Below are 24,620 nucleotides of genomic sequence, written 5' to 3' on the forward strand. Positions count from 1 at the left end.
AAGAGGATCCTGGCGAGGGGTGTAGCCGGGACTGGGACACACCGGGTCAAGCAGGGAGTGGGGAAGGAAGTACTCACAGGGTGACGGAGGGTGGAAAAAGAATGGGGGTCAGTGCACAGGAACCAGAGCAGCAGGACCCATCACCAGAGCCGAGGGGTCCTGGTATCCTTGAATACGGTGGGCTCTGAGGCATAGGGAGCAGTGGGAGACTGAGGCAAGGAAGGAGCCAGAGGCCAGCTCCCTAGATGGCCAGGTGAAGCTCACTAGCTCTGGGAGGAGGTGTGTGATTCCTCAGCTGCAGTAGGCTTGGAACAGGTGAGGATCACATGCTTCATCAAGCCCAGATGTGGCAATCAGCATGCAAAGTACAAGAGGGAAGCAGAGCTGAGGTGCTGTCTGCTCAACTGCCCATGTTGATGGACCTCTGATTGGATGCTCCAGGACCTCTGCAGGACTATGCTTTGGGTTTGGCTATGTTTCATGGCTGTTAGACTTAAGACTTGGCTTTACCCTGGATTGCGTTTCCTGACCTTTGGATTTTGGACTTTGCTTGAGTGGATTGACCATTGAACATTGGACTTGGCATACTACTGACTTGCTGCAAGATAGGCCAAGGGTTCAGGACAACTTGGGACTCGAGGAAGAATATTTTGTATGGGCTCAGACACAAACTCTTCTAGGGCTGAGATGCAGTACTGAGATGCTGTCATCTTTAAGGCACAGCCTTCCAACAATGCAGGAATATAGAAAACTGCCTTCTCTCACTGGTCCATCTAGTTCAGCATTGCCTGCACTGGCTGGCAGCACCTTTCTAGGTTTTCAGATGGGGGTCTTTCCTTGCCCTAACTGGAGATGCCAGGGACTGAGCCAGGGGCCTTCCTCATGCAAAAGATGTACTGCACTGCTGAGCTGCCAAAATGTCACATCATCCCTCATCCGCACCAAATTCCAGACTTTTGCCTGTGCCGTATTACTGTGTAGGTACAAAGCAACAACCACTTTGGATTTAATTATGCTCATCGCTGCAGAGCATTTTCACACATGAATCATAAAAGCACTTCAGTGATGATCTGGAATAGTTTGATTACTTGCAGTATTTTTGTTCACCGTAGCTCAGTGGCAAAGCACCTGCTTTGCATACCGGAGGTGCAAATCCAGCATTACCAGTTAGAGCTGGGAACCAGCCTGAAATCCTGGAGAGCCAAGGGCAGTCAGTGTAGAGCAGGGGTGGGCTGACTTCAGGTTTGTGGGGTCTAGCTAGGTTTTTTCCACTAGAACTCTGAGATCTACCAACCGGAACCAGGTACAGATACAGTTAAAATTAAAGAACAAGGTTTGGCTGGCTGGCAATAGATTAGTAAGGGATTCTGGTTCTCAATGCCAACAGCAAAATAAAGGACATTTCTCCCCTTTAGTTAAGGTAAAGGTAAAGGTACCCCTGCCCGTACGGGCCAGTCTTGACAGACTCTAGGGTTGTGCGCCCATCTCACTCAAAGAGGCCGAGGGCCAGCGCTGTCCGAAGACACTTCCGGGTCACGTGGCCAGCGTGACATCGCTGCTCTGGCGAGCCAGAGCCGCACACGGAAACGCCGTTTACCTTCCCGCTAGTAAGCAGTCCCTATTTATCTACTTGCACCCGAGAGTGCTTTCGAACTGCTAGGTTGACAGGCGCTGGGACCGAACAGCAGGAGCGCACCCCGCCGCAGGGATTTGAACCGCCGACCTTTCAATCGGCAAGCCCTAGGCGCTGAGGCTTTAGCCCACAGCGCCACCCGCACCCCCCCTTTAGTTAGGCTGCTGAAATGAAGAAAGCTTGGATTAAGGAGTAGACATTTGTATGAAACTTCAGTTCTGGTACACAAAAGTTCCTAGGCTCAATAAGTTGGTAAAGCCACCCTGTTATTTAATTTGAATTGTACTTCTTTTGTGGATCCCTAGCTACCTTTTGCTCACTGCTGGTGTAGTTAATACTGAGCCACATTGACCAATAGTCTGATCTGGTGCAGTATATGGCAGCTTCCAATGTTCTCAAGTTTTTCCTGACTCAAGCTGCCTCCACCCAGCCAGCATGATGTGATCATGGTTAGAGTATCAGACTAGGACCTGTGAGGCCACGGTTCAAATTCTCACTCAGCCATGATGTGCAAAGGGGTGCCCTTGGGCCAGTCCCACCTTCTCAACCTAACCTACCTCAGAGGGTTGTTGTGAATTGGAGGAAAAGAACAAGGTGTGCCATCTTGAATTCCTTGGGGGGGGGGAGTAGGATATAAACACAATTAGAAATACATAATAAAGCACACACACCTGTCTAGCTGGGATGCTCAGGGAAAAGTTCTATGGTAATAATAGCACACTTTTCAGTACAGTACATCTGTTCACAGGTGATATGTAAAGCACAATATGTTCGCAACGGAAGCTAACTCTATTTCCCTCTCAAACCTTCAAACATTTTTTTTAATAAAAAAAAATGCTTTAGAATGTTCAGAACGGCACTGCAATTCATCCAGATAGCGGAAGACTTGCCCTTTCCTGTATCTTTTCCAGATCTGTGATATGATATCCTCCCCCCCCCCTTTATATATATATATATATATATATTTAGATGGGACATCCAGAACTGTAGCAGGCAGGCAGAATGAGAAGTACAGCTCCAAATGTACATTGGCAGCTGTAGTGTTTTGTGTAAGGAGACACAAGGATGTGATCAATAAGACTAGACAGCCCAATCTTATGCTCCACTGTGCCGTAGGCACACTGCCTGAGATGTCTTGCTAGCTTCCCACTCACTCTGGCACTGGAAGCCAACTATAGCTAGGTACCAGTAGCCAGTGGTGCTTCTGGAGTAGCATAAAAGGTTGAGGGTGGAGAGGAGGTGGAGGGGAGTGGCGGTGATGCTTTTAGCTGCGTCAAGAAGCTTTGGGTGAAGAGGCAATGATCAGCATATTCATTCCAGCTTGTAAGCTTCTCAGGCAAACCTCCTTGCTGGAGACTGGAATGGTGGACTTAACTAGACATTGGTCTGGTCTCGGAAGAGGGTTGGTGTACTCTTATCCCACACTTCTATTACAACCCTGGGACTAGGAGCCAGTCTGGTGTAATGGTTAAAGTGCTGGACTAGGAATTGGGAGACCAAGGTTCAAATCTCCACTCAGCCATGAAACTAACTTGGGTGGGTCAATGACTCTCAGCCTAACCTCCCTCACCAGATTGTTGTGAAGGGAAAAACTATGTATGCCACACTGAGTTCTTTGGAAAGAAGGGGGGATAGTATATGAATGACTGAATGAGTACACAGGCTTCCTCCTCAACCCAATGCATTCCAATGGCCATTTAGATGTCTCTGTGTGTGTCTTGTCTTTTGTGGAGAGTCCTGAAGAAACATAATAGAAGCAATTTCAAGTATCTGAAGAAGTGTGCATGCACACAAAAGCTCATACCAATGAAAAACTTAGTTGGCCTCTAAGGTGCTACTGGAAGGAAATATTTTATTTTGTTTCGACTACAGCAGACCAACACAGCTACCTACCTGTAACTAGAAGCAATCAATTACTGTACTTTGTGTTTAATGCATTCCAGTGGCCATTGGGAGAGCCATTGTATACTGGTGGCCTTTTGGAAGAAAGCAATGACAGTTCATTTATTTTAATATGTCCGCTATAACAGTTCTAATTATATTGAAACAGAGGGAGCTGCCTTTAAATGAGCCAGGGCTGAGACCACTGATCCCTCTATCTTGGTGCTTTTTACACCAGAGGTAGCTGATGTGGTACTTGGTCACACTTTGGCCACCTCATGAGAAGAGAAGACTCCCTGGAAAAGACCCTGATGCTGGGAAAGATGGAGGGCACAAGGAGAAGGGGACGACAGAGGATGAGATGGTTAGACAGTGTTCTCGAAGCTACAAACATGAGTCTGACCAAACTGCGGGAGGCAGTGGAAGACAGGAGTGCCTGGCGTGCTCTGGTCCATGGGGTCATGAAGAGTTGGACACGACTGAACGACTAAACAACAACAACAGCTGATGTGGTGCCCTCCAGATTTTGTTGGAGTAATTTTGGCCATGCTGCTTGGTGCTGATGGGAGTTGTGGTCCAACAACACTGGACCCTGGTCAACAGGCAATGCATGTCTTAATGCTGAACTACAGTCCTTCCCCAGTGGCCAAAAACTGCAAAAAAAAATAAGCAGCTTTTGCAGAGACAAAATATGAGAGAAAAGAGGGGTAGACGTGGGTAGCACTTCCCCATATGCCAATAAAAAACAGGTTGCTGTGTTTGGTTATGTAAGACTCCATCTAAAACAGAGGAGAGGATCAGGCTCTAAGTATTTTCTTTTCCTGGTAGAGCTCTGAAAACACCTATACATTTGTGCAATCACAGCTGGTCCGATGGACAGGCTAGATGGCGACAAGTTGATTTTTATATGTTTCAATCGTTCCTCCTCTTGTCAAAGCGCTTTATTCAAGGTCATCATTAAGTTGCTAAGGGGGCAGCAGTGGGGAAAACCACACTCACACTTCTGCTCTCTCCGGTGAGCACTGTGAATATTTGATTATGCACCTTGATTCCTGTAGAATTAATCATGCCTTAATAATCAGATGCGCAAATCAGTGTTGTCAACTGCAAGGTGGATTAAGAGCTACGGCAGGCCTGCTCTGTCTATGTGCTCAGCTTCCCTTTCTCTCTCTTTCCTTCCTGCGTCTTTTCTTGAGGGTGACTGACCTCTCTTCAGAAGTCCTCCTGTCCATGCAAAATAGAGAAAGCACAACATAGCAAAGTCTGGTAGCACCTTAAAGAATGTGGCAAAATCCAGAGCATGCCTATTTATTAAAATACATAACTTGATTGTAAAAAACAAACAAACCCTCAAAGCAGTTTGAAAAAGCAAACAGTGAAATTAAGAAAGATTTACAACCCTGCTTTAAAACATCCAAGAGTTAAAATAATCAATCAATCAATCAATCAATTAAATTTTATACCCTGCCCATCCGGCTGGGTTTCCCCAGCCACTCTGGGTGGCTCCCAACGGATTAAAAGCAGAATAAAACATCAAATATTAAAAACTTCCCTAAGTTGCCTTCAGGGCTGCCTTCAGATGTCTTCTAAAAGTCAGATAGTTGTTTATTTCCATTGGTGGGAGGGCGTTCCACAGGGCAGGCGCCACTGCCGAGAAGGCCCTCTGCCTGGTTTCTTGTAACCTCACATCTCGCATTGAGGGAACTGCCAGAAGGCCCTCAGAGCTGGACCACATCATTAAATAGGGTTTACTCTCAAGTAGGGATGGGGCAGAAATTCAACTCAGTTAGCTTTGGAACACAAACCAAATTCACACTTTCTTTCTTTTTTTAAAAAAATATGTTTTTACTAATTCACACTTTCTGAAACAATATGTGAACTGAAACACAGCCTCCTTCAAAATTCGCATTTTTCCAGATGTTGCAATGAAGTTCTTCAGCTAAGTGATGTGTCCAAAAATTTGCCTCTTGGGGCAAAATGTGCATATAAATGTATATATTTGTAAAAATGACCTTTTTAAAAAAGGATGAATAGGGCAAATAGAATTGCAAAAAGTGTATATTAGGCAAAAATACATTGTGTATATTAGGAGAAATCTGCACCAAAATGCTGATGGATTTCCATTAAGACTCGTTTTAAAAATAAATAAATTGCAAACTGATGTGGAGAACTGGATTAAAGACTGGGGACATGAGAATCTGAAAATAACAGGAGTACTCATTTATCCTCCAAAGTAAATCTGTTTATGATCAGTCATGTATTGCAATCCTACACATGTCTCACTCCTAGGTAAACATTTTGTAGCCTTGCAATCCTATGTGTGTTTACTTAGAAGCAAGTTTCTCTGTGTTCAGTGTTGCTTACTCACTAACAGGTGTGTTACCTTCACAGACAGCAGCTTTAAAGTAGGACCCCATACATGCATATTTAGAAGGCAATCTCTCTGTACTCCATGATGATAGCGATGATGATTTCTCAGATTTATATATTGCCCCTCACCCAACGATCACAGGGAGGTTTACAACATAAAAACACAGAATGCGTAACATAATAAAAATGAAACAATACCCCCCCATAAGCTTTGCTTCCCCATGTGATTGCAGTCTCAGATTTTGAAATTTAGCAGAGAAGGAATAAATTTAGCAGAGAAGGTAAGACTGGGTGGCGCTGTTGCACTGTGGTCTAAACCACTGAGCCTCTTGGGCTTGCCGATCAGAAGGTCAGCGGTTCGAATCCCTACGAGGGGGTGAGCTCCCATTGCTTGGTCCCTGCTCCTGCCAACCTAGCAGTTCGAAAGCACATCAAAGTGGAAGTAGATAAATAGGTACCACTCTGGCAGGAAGGTAAACAGTGTTTCCGTGCGTTGCTGTGGGTCACCAGAAGCAGCTTAGTCATGCTGGCCGCATCACCAGGAAAAACTGTCTGCGGACAAACGCTGGCTCCCTTGGCCAGTAAAGCAAAATGAGCGCCGCAACCCCAGAGTCGTCCGCAACTGGACTTAACAGTCAGGAGTCCCTTCACCTTTTACCTTTAAGACTGGGGTACTGGTAGTGGGTGGTTCCCTAGGCCAGATGGATGGGAGGTTGCCTGCTCATCATGGGGTTATACTCCCTCTGAAGAAGCTGGTACACAGCGTGGGGATGCATCTGGATCCATTGCTGTCATTTGTGGCTTGAGTGGTCTTGTTGGCATGGAGTGCCTTCCATCAGCTGTGCCACTATCTGGACAGAGATAGCCAAACTTCTGTTGTCTATGTTCTGGTAACCGCTCGATTAGAATTCTGCTACACATTATATGTGAGGCTTCCTCTGAAGACAGTTTGGAAAGGTCAGCTGGTTCAGAATTCAGTGACTAGGTTGCTCACCAGTACAAATTGGTTTGAGCATATAATGCCAATCCTGGCCCAACTGCACTGCCAATTAGTTTCTGGCCCCAATTCAATATGCTGGTTTTGACCTATAAAGCCTTGAACCAACCTGGACCCTGCATTCATCACCTGAGGCTCCTCATGGGCTTCTTCTGTGAGAGGTCCAGAGGTTGGCAACATGAGAACAGGCCTTTTCTGCAGTGACTCTCCACTTGTGGAATGCCTTCCCAAGGGAGGCTCACCTGGTACCTTTGTTAAATGCTTTTGCCTGGTGCCTAAAGATATATCTACTCCCAGCCTTTGGTTAATTAAATAAGCTAGCCCCTAGATTGTGTGTGTGGCAGGGTATTGATTTTGTTTGCTATTGTGGCATGTATTTATGCGTTTATATGGGGGGGGGAGGGACACGGGTGGCGCAGTGGGTAAAAGCCTCAGCGCCTAGGGCTTGCCGATCGAAAAGCCGGCAGTTTGAATCCCCGCGGCGGGGTGCGCTCCTGTTCTTCGGTCCCAGGCCTGCCAACCTAGCAGTTCGAAAGCACTCCCGGGTGCAAGTAGATAAATAGGGACCGCTTACTAGCGGGAAAGTAAACGGTGTTTCCGTGTGCGGCTCTGGCTCGCCAGAGCAGCGATGTCACACTGGCCACGTGACCTGGAAGTGTCTCCGGACAGCGCTGGCCCGCGGCCTCTTGAGTGAGATGGGCGCACAACCCTAGAGTCTGTCAAGACTGGCCCGTACGGACAGGGGTACCTTTACTTTTACCTATGGGGGGGGGGGACATGTTTGGTATAACTAAAGCATCAGAGCTGAAATTGGAAAAGAACAATTGTGGTGTCCTGGCTGGAGTGAAAAATGAGACATGCAAAAAGCTGCATGCTGTAGTCCTAAGGAAATTGCCATGGGGTGGGGGGCTCTTAATGTGCTTCCTAGAGCTAGGTTTAGCATTGCATTTCTGGACTTTGCAGTACTTTTGTTTGTTTTTCATTAGAACACACATGAGCTCCTTTGCTGCCTTCTTTGCTGCAGCATTCATATCAGAAGCAATTAGGAATTATGTTGTATTAGTAAGCCATTTCTGCAGATCTCTCTCTCTCTCTCCCCCTCTTTTTCTTTCTCTGACATCCTGTGGCTCTCTGGTAAACGACGTTCTTTTAAATCTGGTATAACATCTATCATCAACAAACTCAATTTTTTTTTTAGAACAGAAAGTGCGCAGGACTCTTGAAAGCTCTCCTGGAGCTGATACAGGGGAGCAGCTAAAGCTGCAATCCTATGCATGCTAATTTGAGAGTAAATCCCGCTGAACTCACTTCTGAATATACAGGCATGAGGATTGCACTACAACAGTCTGATCTATGAATCAGGTAATGCCTGGTTTTTGTCCTCCCCTGCATGCATTAAGAGGCTTTAGGCAAGCTACTCTCTCTTAACCTCAGTTTTCTATCTGCAATAAGGAGATAATCGCAGCATACACGCCATACATTTAAATCGCAGTTAAAGCACATGCCTTCCCTCAATGAATTTTGGGAACTGTAGTTCACACGCACAAAGTGTCATAATTAATAATAATCATAAATCATCATTCTGTGCAAGCCCCAGCCAAATGGATGTAAGTGTGATATTACTCTTGCACAGCATTCCTAGATTCTGGTGATGCTTGTTCTGGAGAAATTCCCAGGAAAGTGCAACCCTAGGGTCACCTGTGACCATGGGCCCAGTGGCACCCGTGAGAGCTTTCCCTGGGGCCCTCACAGCTTCTAAACCTCATCTCCATTCACTGCTCCCTTTATCATGAGATGGCAAAACTAGCTATGTCCCCCCCCCCACCCTGCTCCTGGAAAGCACATAGAGCAGAATAAGGAAGTTGAAAGAGTGACACGCTTTCTCACATCTTTCAACTCTATGTCCTTTTGAAGACTCAGTTCGGCACCTGAGTAGCTGGGCAGAAAGCAAAATGACTGAGAGGGGTGGGAGGGGAAAGGGAGCAATTTGGGAGACTGGGGGAGGTAAATGGAGTGGGTTAAACCACAGAGCCTAGGATTTGCCGATCAGAAGCTCAGCGGTTCGAATCCCCGCAACGGGGTAAGCTCCCGTTGCTCGGTCCTTGCTCCTGCCAACCTAGCACTAGGAAAGCACGCCCCAAAAAAGTACAAGTAGATAAATAGGTACTGCTCCAGCGGGAAAGTAAACGGCGTTTCCGTGCGCTGCTCTGGTTTACATGACCTGGAAGCTGTACGCCAGCTCCCTCGGCCAATAAAGCGAGATGAGCACCGCAACCCCAGAGTCACTGGTCACTACTGGACCTAATAGTCAGGGGTCCCTTTACCTTTACCTTTAGGGATAGGGAGAGAAGGTGGAGTGGAAGGAACATGCATTCATGGATCCAACACAGGTTGGATCCAGTAAAATGGAGCCACTTGAAATTTCATATTTTTTTTTCCCCCTAGGGTTGTCCACTCTTACAAAGTCCACCAAATTATAGATTACATTGGTCTCCATTTACTGAACCATAAAAACTACAAAATGTTGGCAAGCATAAGATCTGGGACTTTTTATGGTGCAATGTAAGATTTAATTTGATGACCTTTTGCCGGGTGGAGGGGGGCTAGGTAAATTTATTCAAATGCAAAAGGATCTGTTTTAATTACACTGGACCCACTTTTACCCAGACCCTATGGGAAAGCAAATAATCTGTGGTGCCCACCTCACTCTCAAAATATCCAAATGTGCTCCACAAGATTGGTGGCTCCTGGTGTAGGGTTACCTTTCTATAGACCAAGCATCGCCAAACTCAGCCCTCCAGATGTTTTGGGACTACAACTCCAGGAATGATGGGAATTGTAGTCCCAAAACATCTGGAGGGCTGAGTTTGGGGATGCCTGCTATAGACACTTGAGTGAGTGTATACACCGCAGGACATTCTTCTGCATAAATGTCAATGATTCTGTGTTATGTAAGCCAAAGAAGGTGAAGGTAGTTATGTAGTTTTTATGTAGTTTTATGTTGTTTTTCAATTTCATTGTTCTGCATGGGACAATGACAATAAAGACATCGTAAATCGTATATCGAAAGGGATGGTTTGGATCCAAGGAGCTATAAGTGAAAAGAAAATAATTGCCAGCGGTGTTCCACAAGTTCTTGCACCAGAACTTACACCAGAGTAATTTCAAGCAGTGCTATAAAATTATCTAGAATCTGATGTTTCTGTGGGCACAGGTAGTTGCACAAGGTAGAAGAACATTTCTGGATCTGGTTTCATTCTTCTGTAGCCTACGCTGCTTCCAGACAGCCTGTTTACTCAGCATTTATCCTGATTTGTCTGCCCAAATCAATGTTTGTGGGGAGAGTCCCAAGGGCCAGACGGAGAGGCTTAGAGAGCCACATTCAGCCCCAAGACTTGAGATTCTTCACCCCTCTTCTAAACTTAAGTGAACTTAAAATGCCAAACCGCACATGTTCAGTGTATGATTAGGGTTGGCAAGCTGTGTTTTTGTCTTGCGTATCAGGATTACAGAAGCAGTTGTAAAGCATGGAATGAGGGGGTATGAGGGGAAGAGAAATGTCAGTTGTGTGCTTTGCAATTGCAATAATACTCATGGCAATCTAAATCCCTTGTAAGACTCTTAAGTCCAGGGTCTAGAATTACCTAGTAACACCACTCTGCCTTCTGCATGCAGCAGAATTATTATTATTATTATTATTATTATTATTATTATTATTATTCTATAGTATACCTTTGGCTCAATCCACTTGACTCTGCTAGTTTAAAAAGCCAGAGCTTGTGCTAGAACACTGAAATGGGAATGGGGTATTATGGTATGTGGGTGAGAACTCAGATTTAGAAATATACGACCAGCACACAAACAGTCTGAAGCCAAAGCCCACATTTGAACATGGAGCATGGAAGCACACAATCTTCGGCACACTTGCTTGGAGATAAGCTCTCATGAACAAAGTGGGATTTGCTTCTGAGTAAACATGGTTATGGTTGGGCAGTAATGCATTATGCTGAAACACTTGTCCGCCGAGCCTACGCATATCTGCTCAGGAGTAATTTTCACTGACTCCAATAGAACACAGAACTGCTGTCTAGACATGCTTACTGGGTGTTAAGTTTCCCTGTCCATAGAACTCAGTTGGAGTCACTCCGAAGAAAAATTGTATTGGATCATGCAGCATGACATGACTAAACCCCTTACTAGTCCTAAACCCCTTACTTAGAAGAAAGTTCTTCTGCAGGTATACGCAGCTTGTGGACCATCAGACATAAGGATGCCACCCACCAAGAGCCTTTTATGGTGACACATAAGGGGCACAATAAGCCTATTTGTTTGGCTGCTGTCTCAGACAGGCAGGTCATAATATTTGGTGGATGTTCAGACTTTGCTGGGTACCAAATTGTGCATTGTGTATTTTAAGACTAGCCTTAAAGGATGCCTCTCCGTTCCCTGTTAAGGAACTGATCAAATAAAGAAACAGCAGTGACAAAATGTTAGACGATGGGCCCGTAGGTGACGTTAATTCATGTGAGGATCATCATTACAGAATTGTTTTCAGTGCTGTTATCATCATTATTAGTATAATAGCACAGCACCATTCATCGGAATGCTCCAGGGGACATCCAAGACACTCAGATAATTGAATGCTCAGTTAAATGAGGAAGGTTCTTTTCCTTACACATGCATTGGCCCTAGTCTAAAGCATGGAGAGTTCAAGATGGATTTTAATAACTCTGCACCCAAAAAATTATGGACACTTTTGCACAGTGCTAGTTCAATTATAAGAGCAGTTTTTAGACCGGCAACTGTAACTCGTGAATGTCTTTTCATGCAGTATAGAAGCCAATTTCAAACTGAATGCACATTCTAGGCTGCCTGAAGATTTTCATTTGAATCCCCGATGCAGGAAATGAAAAAAGCCAATGTAAGCATCATTTGTGGGAATGGCCTGAAAGTTCCAGGCAAGAGACATTTGGATAACTGGGCAATTTCTGCAGTGTATTACCATTTAAACACTATTTTGTGGCAGTATCTTCAACAGCAGCAAAGCAACTTAGTCTCGTTTAGAAACACATCAGGAGCTTCAGACCACCGAATTTCTCGCCTGAAAGGTAGTAGCCACAGCATTTGGAGGCTTATCCATGGTGTGGACTTAAACTAATTTAACAGTTACTCCTTTTGACTAGGGAACATGGTGAACTGTAATACTGTTAGGGCATGGAGAGGAAACCTATAGCTCTCCAGATTTTGCTAGGCTAAAACTTCCCTTGGTTATCCGGTTGATGCTGATGAAATCCAGTAAAATATGAAGGACCACTGGTCCCTTTTTCTCTGTTTCAGAAGGAGCTGAGCTCTCCTGCAGAGAATTATGGATGTCCAAATGACTAGTCCAAGAAGTCTTTGGTGAAATGCTGATACATGTGTATGTGGTATGTGCACTTTTGAAGTGCAGGTATGTCATTCCTATATTCCCTAGAAAAATATGAGAGCTCCGTGAAAAGGTCTGGTGGATTTGGAGAGATTTGGAACGAGACTAGGATGGTACTGAAAAAAAATCCTCTTCCATAGTGGGTCTTGCCTTTGTTGTAGGAGTACCTACCACAGAAACTATGACTCTGCAACTTGCCTCGGGGTTGTTGGGAAGTGGATCTGGGTAAAAGTGGAGCTGCTGAACTATTGTAATGGATCGCAGGTCAGTAGTACATAGCATGATTTCATTGGTGCAGAAAAGGATCTAGGGGTCTTAGCAGACCACAAGCTTAACATGAGTCAACATTCTGATGCAGCAGCAAAAGAAAAAGCTAGTGCTATTCTAGGCTGCATCAACAGAAGTATAGTGTTCTCATCAATGAAAGTAATAGTCCCGGTCTATTCTTCCTTGATCAGACCACACCTGGAGCACTGTGTGCCACAATTTAAGAATGATATTGACAAGCTGGAATGTGTGCAGAGGAGGGCAACCAAGATGGCAAAGGGTCTGGAAACCAAGCTTTATGAGGAACAGTTGAAGGGGAATGGGTATGTTTAGCCTGGTAAAGAGGAAACTAAGGGGAGATGTGATAGCCAAATATCTAAAGGGCTGTCAAATGTAAGATGGAGCAAGCTTGTTTCCCCCTGCTCTGGATAGTAGGACCTGAGCCAATGGTTTCAAGTTACAAGAAAGGAGACTCCCAAGTAAACATCAGGAAGATCTTTCTGATGGTGGGCTTCACTTTCTTGGTGCTTTTTAAACAGAGATTGGATGGTCATCTGTCATGGGTGCTTTCGCTGAGATTACTGCATTGCAGGGGTTGGACCAGATGATCCTCAGGGTCCCTTCCAACTCTACAATTCTATGATTCTAGGAACATATTGAAAGCTAACCTTGCTGCATCTGGGGATCTTCCTGCTTAGCAGGACCTGGGCATCTGCCCTCAAGTTCTACTTGGATGATACCACAGTATGCTTCATACGCAGGAACACCCAGCTGTTGCAATTCGATGGGACTTACTCACAGGTAAATGTGTTCAGGACGTGAGCCTAGTAGACTTGTGATGGTTCTGACCCACTTAAGCAGCAATAGTCAGACTGGCTCCTCCAGTTTGGTTGCAGGCTTAGGAGACCCTGGAGGGAGAGCCATCATGGCCCCTTCAATTAGACACTACCAAAGATCTGACTTAAGGTAACTTAATATGCTCATGTGTGTGCATAGCCTTGATAAACCTCTGTGTCTATCCAAGGAAAGAAATAGCTGCTGATTTTGAATTGGCAATGCCGGCTGATTCCATTTCCCCCCCATCTTAGAAATCAAACCAATCCGTTTGTAAATGCAATCTGAGATTACTTTTAAAAATAAACAACTTTGCTACCAAAGAAAATTAGAGGTATGCATAAAAAGGGAAGCACAGCAGGGGCAAAAATGTAGCTGATTCAAGGGCATCCAAATGACCATAAAACTCTGGAAATGGTCCCTCGATCTGAATGCCTGGAGCTCTTGACTGCAAAACCCCAGAGCAGCCAAGGCAGCACTATTAAGGCTATCTAACCGGAACGTAAGCACGATCTATTGGAAGGAGAGATATTTAATAGAGTTTCTGACTAGAGCTTAGCCAGGGAATGACAGTCACCATCTCTCTTCCCCCCCAAGAGCTGTCCCATCTGACCTTCCCAGAAGTGTTTTCTCAAGACCTCTGCAATAACTGATCTGAAGGCATCCCTGATAGGCACCCACAGGGGCACAGAGATGCATTTCTGGAGCATTGCTGCAGTAGGGAGGCTGTTCAGAAAACATTTTCCTACATTATGGGGGGGGGGGGGCTGGAGCTTGTCGGTTCATATTTTGTCTGCCCACATCAACTCTGCCATGCTTCTAGCTTCCCTGTCCCGTCCCACCCTCCCAATTTTACTTTGTAGCTGTAACTAAATCTCAATGCCTGATCCCATCAGTACACAGGACCCCAGCATTCGGTTTAACTTCTTTGTTGCATCTAATTCCAGCCTCTGCCGGTTTCTGTCTTTCATGCTTTGGCTGCACTTTACTCCACTCCTCCTATGCATAATACCCACCCTCCTGCAAGGCTGGAAGGAAAAATGCTATATAGAAGTTAACTACGCTATTTTTTGCATTTTTTTTCTATCACTGCATTGAAGGCTGCAATCCTATGCACACTTACCTGGGAATAACCTTCACTGAACACAGTGAAATTTACTTCCGAGTAAATGTGGAAAGGATTGCATTGTCCATAAACATCTTCCTTACATCAACTGTGGTGCTTTTTGCACCTGTGTTGCACTTGCTTTGCAGCTGGATCCATACTCAATGCTTAGAATAGACCCATCAAAATCAGCTCGGACTTAACAGACTTGTTCCCCCAGAATTTCAGAATTCCCACTAAATTCAATGGGATTTGCTCTCAGATAAATGGGTATTGCAGCCTACGTTATTCATGACTATCTTAAAGTCCCATTGATTTCAAGGCTATGTACACACTGCTGTTTACTGCACACCCAGTACACTCCCAACGATGGTTTAGGAAGTTGTGTGTGCACATAGGACAAGACGGTGGCCACAATCTACACCTATGCTGTTGTTTCTTATGAAATACTGCATTCTGATGCATTTCCCCCCAAACCAGCTTCAATCCAAATGGACTTAGGCTGTGTAGACATTACCAATTTAAAATGCAGCTAAGATTGCAGTCCTAACCCCATGTACTTGGGAGTAAGTATCATTTCATTCAATGGGGATTTCCTCTGAGTAGAAATGTTTAGGGTTGCCCTGTAAATTTTGATCCAGTCCTTGATACTGGCTTTGGAATCTAGCACTCCCTTTTCCTTCCTTTACTATACATAACTCATTCGAAGCACCAAACTCCCACTTTGATTTAAACTTCTGCATCTATTTTATTGTACTCCCCTTCATGAATAAACATCAGCAATGACAAACTTCTTTGCCATCCATTCTCCTCTCTACCTTCACCGCCTTCCAACCTTCATGCATCTCAGTGCCTCCACTGCCTCGCGCTCTCCCAGTGCCAACCCTCCTTCGGAAAGATGCTTCTGTGGGCTCCTCCACACATGCACTTCAACAAGTTCAGCATGTGTGAAAGAGCCTTCTCAGAGTACACATCTGGACGGAGAGACTTTCCATATTTATTTACCTTATCTACCTACTTAAAGAATGCATACCCTGCTTTTCACTATATGTCCCAAACGGCTGACAGAAAGATAAAGAGAGAGAATGTAAATTAATCAGAAAACAGAGCCATTAGAAATGCTACAAAATAACCCCCCTTGCGTCCCTGCAGCCTACCTAACTCACACGTCTGGCTGCTGCCTCCAGTACTGAGTTCATCAATTGACTGGAAAATTAAGTCAGGGTTAGGGACCCAAGAGAAGTGGCCCCCTTGATGTTGCACACCTCCCATGTTCCCTGACCATTGGCCATGCTGGCTCTGTGGGCTGATGGAAACTGGCAACCAGCTACAACGGAATTAAACGATTTACATGGAAGGTAGGCAGATGCAGAAGAGCTTTTACACCTTCAATAGCCCTGTCGCAGAAGAGGGTCTTTCACCGGCGGGACAAGCCATCCCTGGGAACTCCCCTCTTTCCCTAGGAGACGACTAAAGGTGTAGGATGCCCGTCCTCTTCTCCCACCCCAGGTCAATGCGTGGCCATACAGACCCTTGCACTACCGAAGTGTGAGCGAACGTCAAGTTCGGGGCAGAGACGAGATTCGTCGTGCAATGTGCGCAATGAAAATAATCTACATTAACGCGGATAGGAACAAAAGACGAGCGAGCCAGACGTTCCTTGAAAAGCAGCGGGTGAAACGGCGAAATGCCCTACCTTGGAAAGACACAGGCGCGCGCTGGGCTAGCTGCGGGTCCATATCGGGCTGTCCGTTGGAGAAGCAGAAAGTGCCCGAACCCCAACCTGGAAAGGGCCCTAGACCATCGTCGGAGGGGGAAGTGGGGTGCGATCAATCAGGGGGCGCGTTCAGTCAAGCCGCTGTTCAGAAAAGCGCCCCCACCAGCCTCTTTCGCTGCCCAGCCGAGAGCCGCTCAGGGCGCCCCCCAAACCTGCTCCTCGCTGGTGGAGACGCGGCGTTGTTTTCCTCCAAATCTTTCCAGAGGCGTTCAACGCGGCATTAGTACTCGAGAGCCAGGCGCTCTTCTCCACACCCCCTACTCCACCCCCACCCCGATGACGGCTGTTGGCGAGACCCTTGAGTGCCTAGCAGCCCCCAACGCGCCAGCAGAACGATCGGAACCAGATTGTTAGTGATGGAAGTGACAAGCCGGTCGCAGCTTTCGGAGAGGAGGACTGCGCGAATGTCTCGCATTTCTTTGGGAAATCTTTTGCTTTGCAGAACCCAAACATAAGCAAACACACACACGCGGATCAGGGGTAACATAGGAACAATAGCTCCGGGTGAGATCGCCCCATCGTGTAAAACGAGACCATTCCAATGTGGTCAAGCGATCTGGCCATAGGGGAAGTCCGCTAGGCTGCAATCCTATGCACGTTTACCTACGAGTAAGCACCGCGGAATGCAGTGGCGACTTGATTCCGAGTAAACGTGCCCGAGACGGAGTTTTACACAACTGCCACCCCATCTCCATTTACATGGTAGGAGTGACTAGGACCAAATGAACTAAGCGAGGCTGATTTCCGTGTTATGCATGCACACGTTCTCTTAAATTGTGGATCTGGTTATTAACATGCATGCAGTTCTTCCCCCAAAAAAGCAAAATGGGCGTGGGGGGGTAGTAGGCAGGTGGGTTGGAAGCCCAAGGGAAGAGATTTCCCCTTCACAGGTCACTCGAGAGTGGGGCGTGGAGGTTTTGGTTAGACATAGCTCTGTGAGCAAGCAAGGTGTTTGTGCAGCCTGACAGATCGTGGCCGGCTGCCTCGGTACACTCGGTATTTGATGACATACTCAAACATCACGGGGACTTAAGTGAGCGCGAAGGGTCGCATACGCTGAGAATGACCCCGAGGACCCTTACAGATTTAGCCGCAAAGCATATTTACAGAGGCTGAGATAACAGCCCTTTCGATAAACAGAATTTTCCATGGATTCACTGTGAGCGGGGTTGGAAGTTCTCTTAGCAAGAGGCTATGCCCTCTCCAAAATCCTCCGAAGAATATACAGCTGGGGGAAGGGGGGGGGGTGTATGTGGCCAACAAACACATTTACGACATGCATTTGCAAGAGTTTAATACACAGTTTCCCGCGGTTGTTATAACTCCAGTTGCACCTAAATGCCTTGCTTTTGGAAAGGGGCCAGCAGTTTAACAGTGTAATAATTACCGGATTTATTGAGCAGGTTACTAGAAGCGCAGCCGAATATGACCTAAACTCCGGCGAATGTGAACGCCAAGGCTCAAAGTCAAACAGAGGCAATGGACGTAAAACGACGTCCTATCGCCCCCGGGATCGGGACAACTTTCACGGAGCAATTTCAGCACGCTGGACAGCTCCTTGCCTTCTCGCTTGGAAGGTGCCCCAAAAGGACAGTTCCTCAAGGATTTTAGCAGGATGTATCTTTCAAAGTATTTATCTTGCTCGTCATTATTGTTTACAGGGGACAAACTAGGGTTTCCCTGTGAGTTGTTTCCACAACTTACGAGCCTATTTTTTTTTTCTTTAGGGTTGATAAACTTGGATCTCATCTCCCTTTTCTCCTCCCTCACACCATCTGTATCCAAAGATGGGGGACAGAGTAGTCCTATTAGTTTGTGATCCTCAAAACTGTGAGTCTTCTAGCGCCTTAAAGACTAACAAATTTCATTATGGCATAAGCATTTGTCGTTTTAGAGGCCACTTCATCAGATCAGTACTAGTTCTGGAAAGCATATTCCTTTTCGAATGCTCCAAACCCTTCTTAACTTCAGAAGCTCTATCTATAAATATTTGTCTATGGGAAAAGGATAAATAAGTTAATTTGGTCAGACATGCTGAATTAAGGATCAGGCAGTGTTTGCAGTTTACCCTCTCAGGACATGTGTGTGTGTGTGTATGTGTGTGTGTGGAGAGAGAGAGAGAGAGAGAGAGAGAGAGAGAGAGGTAATCAACAGGAAGAGTCATTTCAGCATCCCCAGGAATCATCTAAGTACCTGGTGTACATGCTTGAGATACTTTAAGAGAAATTACTCACCAATTTTGTCCCATTGTGCTCAAAATCAGAGCAGCCATTTCCCATCCTTTCAATGTTGGCATAAAGGGAGTGAAAATTCTACTCTGCATTAATGGTTTTATCAGAAATGGAGAGAGGATGGTAGTTCATTTAGATAACTTCATACTGGATACTCAGATCATTTGGTGTGTGGCACTAGGTGCCAGAATGGTTAAGAATTGCTTTGATGGTTGGAGGGTTATAGGAGTGCACTAGTAATTTGAGATAACCAGTAATTTCAAATATCATGATTGAGATGCTTAGCATTCCTTTCCCCTTCCACTCTCTCGGCATATTTATAGCTGTGTATGTGTGTACACACACACACACACACACACACCAATTAGTCATGATTGGAAAATTGGTACTGTGGACTTTCACTGGAAATGCTATTCTTTTTCTTGAAGTACCATTACATTTCCTTTATTCTTATTTCTTTCTTTGCTTTCCATCTCTGTTACCATATACAATTTCTCCTTTATTTTCCACAAAGCAGAGCACTTAAATGGGCAGTAATTATGGTGGTTATTAAATCAGATTTTTGTTGTTGTTGAAGAAGAATGCTTTCTTAATGCATGGGGAGAGGTGTGTTCTAGACCCTAATAACCTGGGAAAACATAGTTAAAACTGAAAGAGGAAGTATCAAGGATACTTAGCATGCAAAAACCTCACCTCATAAACCAAATATAGCCTGTGGATCATCTGGGGTGGGGGGAATATAATAACTTAAATGAGAAGATCCATTGACAACTTTGAAGCACTAACAATGAATATTTCCCTTTACATTCATACCTCTAGCCTTTTTCTCTTTGGACACCACAGCATATAGCCTTTAATGAAAAATCAGTACCCTTTCTTTTTAAATGGTTTACTGAAATAAAGGCTCTGCTCTCTTCCTAGAATACTGGTTGTTTGCACAGTGCAAGGATTAAAAAGGCTTACCTGCCCATGCTTGTTGATCCCTTTCAACGAAGGGGCAATGTTAATTTATAGAGCATGCATAGCTCAGTTGGTTGAAGCACGGTGCTGATAATGCCAAGGTTGCAGGTTCGATCCTTGTATAGTACAACTGCATATTCCTGCATATTCCTGAGGGTTGAACTAGATGATCCTCAGGATCTCTTTCAACTCTGCAATTCTATGGTTATATCACTTGGGGATGTCAGACTAACTGAAGGCCTAGTGTGGAAGGTTGATGCTAATTACAGATGAATTGCACTGGGTCTGGTGGAATAGTAGAATATTGGTCAGCAGAATATTGGTCACTCACCACCCCTATTAGTAAGTGGGTATACCATGTGCTGGGGTGGGGTGGGAAGATAGCAGATATAAAATGGGGGAGCTTTTAGGTGCACAGAAATAAATTTCTTAAGCCTAATACATTCTTCAAGTGCATGCTCAGATAGGAACGGACAAAACTGTCAATTGCAGTTCTCTTAGTTTCTCATTTTTCTCCAGTCCTTAATTCAGTTGTCCACATTTTCAAATCAGCTTGCAATTTTCCTCATGAAGCATTTGATGCAAATTTCTCTGAATAAAGACATTTTTGTATGCAGTTTTGCATAATTTACACATTCATGCAAGCAATTCCCCCCAATATACACTGGATGCTTGGGTTGTGAACATGATCTGTGCGGGAGGCACATTTGCAACCTGCAGCGTTCACCACCTGCAGCACCGCGTCTACACACGCACATGCGCGGGTCGCAATTTGGCACTTCTGCACATGTGCAAAGTGCAATATAACGCTTATGTGCATGCGTGAGCACGAGTGCCAAAACCCAGAAGTAACCCGTTCCGGTACTTCTGGGTTCTGTGCGGTGCGGAACCTGAAAACACGCAACCTGAAGCATCTGTAACCTGAGGTATGACTGTAATGTGTTTTTGAATGTTATTTTCAACAATAAATGCATTTTATGCACAATTTATCCTGACATATGCATTTGTATACACATTGCTTGGCTGGAGAACTGCATGGCAAAATTTGAAGAAGTGCAAATTTCGATCGGTGCTTGTGTTTCATTTCACTGTTTGTATTTTTGTTTCCAAAAGTGCAAATTTGGTAGATCTACCTTGAAATGCAAACTGAATATCATCACCCCACCCCCATGTATCCCTACTCTCAGACACAACCAACTCTGCTGCAAAAGAATCTTCATTTGTGTAAAACATATCATACTGGCAATTCCTCCCATCTTATCATCCATTGCATCACAGACCACCCCACCATGCTGGGTGAATCAGTAGTGCTTTGCCAGTTCTCATTTAAATGGCTGGCACTGGAATTGCATTGAAAGCCCAGATAAATGGAATAAAATATGCCTTTCAAAATAGATGGAAGGATACGAGAGAAAACACTAGAATGCCATTGTTTTGGCAGCAACATTGCATGGATTTTCCAGAGTACCTAAGTATGTGGGAAATGTCACTTCTGGTGCAAATGACTAGAGTGGAGATAAAACGACAGAGATTTATCATACAAGCAGCTGTGGAAATGAAAGTAACTTACATACGAAAAGCAAGACTATTTAAAAAGTCTGGGAAATGGCCAATGTAAAGTAGAGACACATCCACACCAAAGTGTGTACCGGCAAAAGCCTTGACAGAATAGAACGGGGTGGCATTGCAAAAGAAATCAGATTCATTATGGAAATGAGAACAAGACACATGCTGAACAGAATTCACGTTCATCAAGTAGAAATCATAATGTAAAAAACCAAACAAACCATCAGCAGCATGACAGTTTAATAGCTGAGCATGAGCTAGCAATACTCCTTTATTTATTTATCTTGTCCCTCCAAAGGGAGAGGATCCCTACAGAGTATGAAATACATCATCAAGTTTGATATAGGTCAATACTGTTCAGACAAATGTCTGGGAAGTGTGACGATCATAACATAAACTGCTCTCATAATGGAGAGATTCCTGTATAATAGAGTGTTCAAGGGAATTTTTTTGTTTCTGTTTTCAACAAGGTGTCTAATTTTCTAGAATGTTTTCAAGATAGCATTTTTCAGTGTAACAGTCTGCTTTCTTTCATATCAATTTACAAAGCTCTCCTTGGACATGGTGTATATTGTTTTCAGTTCATGGAATAGTGTATCATGACAGGAATCCTATAGCCTGTGGACAGATGTGTGTTTTAGACAACAGCTGTAGCTGGAGATAGCTGAGAAGTGAAAACACATTCACAGTCCAATACAAGACATAGCTTCTTAGAAGCCAGTCCCATTCAGTTCCATGGGACTTAATCCCAGGTAAGCAGCTCTAAGTCATGACCATCCATGCTGGGTCCATTATTTACTACTGCTGCCTCCTCTCACTCTGGGGTACTCTGTTATATTTCACCAGTCAGAGCCAGCAGAAGTCAGCAGATGCAGTAGTGTACAGGAGGAGGCAGCTGTGGTACTGATCAATGGAGCCACTAGTAGGACTAATATCAAGTATACGGTAGCCTCTGACTACAGTGACTACATTACAGTACACACACACACACACACACACACACACACACACTGCTTAGAAAGTTCTGCAATTAAGCAACTGCTAAATCTTTCTAAATAAAATAAACAGCCCACATGGACTACTTTGAACGAAGCTTATCATATCTTGAGCAATTTTATGTCTCCGTCTGAATCCAAGTCTTTTTTTTTTCTTCTTTTCAGTTTGAAAAATAGCATTTCACACACATTCTTTTTTTAAAAAATCAATCTTCTTTAATATGATTATTACAGAAATGATTTGAAATGCCCTGAAGAGATCTAATAGCTTTGCAAATTCCCCACCTTTATTGAAATCTAGCCTGTTTCTTTCCAGAAGAGCAGAAATCTATCTCAAACAGGAGTTTCACAAGTCATTTCCCCCCTATCTCCTTTTCGCTATCCACAGTTTTGTGTAATTAGGTTGCATTAAAAGTACATTGCTGATGCAGGTAACCCTTCAGGCATAAGATATATGCAACCTTTCTGGTATTGCTTGATGAAACTGTCTCTAAAATGCTACCTATATTCTGAACTCCCCCTCCAGCAATACATCACCTGAATTACTTTACAAAGCTAGGAAGGGCCTCCCTTGAAGAGGCTGGCAACAGCTTACAGGCTCCAAAATTGGGTAAGGGAACTCTGAAGGGAATTGGTAAACAGAAATAAGCTATGGAACACTTAAACACCAGATGGCTTGAATATGCCAATGTGGTGGACATGCATGTGCCAGTCTTTAATACGGGTGGTGGTTGTGATTGTCTACTGTATTTAATGGTTGTTGTTGTTTTTAAATTCTAGGCAATTTTGGGCTTTTATTGAAATGATTATATATTTATTAGCTGTTTTGTTAATTATTATGATTAAGAGGCAGGATACAAATATACAAAACAAAGAACCCAATCAACCCCGGACCTGAGCATTCACAAAAAGTCATAGCCAGCCTTGTTTATACTCTACATTTCAACCTGGGAATGGATTCTCATGGCGATCTATATAAATACTGTAAAATAAATGCCACCAGAAGATCATGGAAGCATAATGTGAAACGTGACAATAACGATGACCCTGTGTTGCCTAATTATGTGCAGACAGGATATTGAGTGATTGTCACTGAAAAGCCATTCAGACTCGAGCATGCTTATGGCACATTTTTCATTATATTGTAGAAAGATAATGAAAGTGAAACCCTATACATTAGCGGTTCTCAACCTGTGGGTCCCCAGATGTTGTTGGACTACAACTCCCATCATCCCTGACCACTGGTCATGCTGGCTAGGAATGATGGGAGTTGTAGTCCAACAACATCTGGGGACCCACAGGTTGAGAAACACTGTTATACATATCTACCTGATTTCAGTACCATAAATCCTAATTGATTTCGTTCAGCTCACTCCCAGGTAAGGTAAGGAGGCACAGGGTTGCGGCCTGAGACATAGACCCAGTTAAGCCTTTCTCCTTCCTGCCAAGTTATCAGAACATACTGTGCAACATGCCATGAACCAGAGATAGGATTTGGAAATTCCCAATGAGGGAAAGGAAGTTTCCATTGTCTACACTGCTGCAAAATTCAAAGAAGGACTTGTGTCTATGTAAAATGGCCGGGGGGGGGGGCACTGCAAACTTATGGTACAGATACTAGAGTTGGACCAAAACCCCATCACTTCTGACCATTTGCCATCCTGCCAGGGGCTGCCTAGCAACATCTGGAAACCACAGCCTGTGCATCGTTTCATCCTAATTCCCTTTTGACGTTGCAGAGGAAGTGAGAAAAAATTGCAGTTAAAAACCTTTTAACTAGATATTATCACTTCATAATCAGCTGACTAATTAAATGTAGATTTGTGCATATTAGCAAACCCCCTTTGTATAAGTGTATTGGGGAGGGGGTTCTTCAAATTTAAGGCAGGCCAGCATTTATTGATGATAAGGGGGCGGGGACCCTGCTCATTGTTAGAAGGAAAGGTCATGAGTGGCTTTTAGAAAAAAATATTGTCTTTTTAATTTGTGTTGTTGGGCTGTTGACCCATATTTCATATACTGAATATGTGAAGCTTTCTGCCCTGTGTTTAACACCAATACAAAAAGGTCATTTTAAATATTTTCCTTTGTGTTCTATGAGTGTAACATACCAGAACAAAAAAGCTGGGCAAAAAAGTAAAGGTAAAGGTACCCCTGCCCATACGGGCCAGTCTTGACAGACTCTAGGGTTGTGTGCCCATCTCACTCAAAGAGGCCGGGGGCCAGTGCTGTCCGAAGACACTTCCGGGTCACGTGGCCAGCGTGACATCGCTGCTCTGGCGAGCCAGAGCCGCACACGGAAACACCGTTTACCTTCCCGCTAGTAAGCGGTCCCTATTTATCTACTTGCACCTGAGAGTGCTTTCGACCTGCTAGGTTGGCAGGCGCTGGGACCGAACAGCGGGAGCGCACCCTGCCACGGGGATTCGAACCACCGACCTTGCGATCGGCAAGCCCTAGGCACTGAGGCTTTAACCCAAAGCACCACCCGCGTCCCTTTGGGCAAAAAAAAAAAAAAAAGTAGTGCATTCTTAATTTGGTGAGAATTGAAGCAGGACAGGTTTTATGCATCATTGACT

General features: G+C 44.5%; 1 protein-coding gene across 1 annotated transcript in view; it reads right to left on the reverse strand.

Moving 5' to 3' along the window:
• The window catches only part of CHRM2 (cholinergic receptor muscarinic 2), a 175,559-nt gene extending 158,516 nt beyond the window's left edge, over positions 1 to 17,043 (reverse strand). The window contains exon 1 of the mRNA XM_083401532.1: positions 16,209 to 17,043. The gene's annotated coding sequence lies outside the window, so the exon portion shown is untranslated. The remainder of the gene's footprint in view (positions 1 to 16,208) is intronic.
• Between the last annotated feature and the right edge of the window lie 7,577 nt (positions 17,044 to 24,620).

Source organism: Podarcis tiliguerta, assembly GCF_965153285.1.
Source record: "Podarcis tiliguerta genome assembly, chromosome: 10".
Lineage (NCBI taxonomy): Eukaryota > Metazoa > Chordata > Lepidosauria > Squamata > Lacertidae > Podarcis > Podarcis tiliguerta.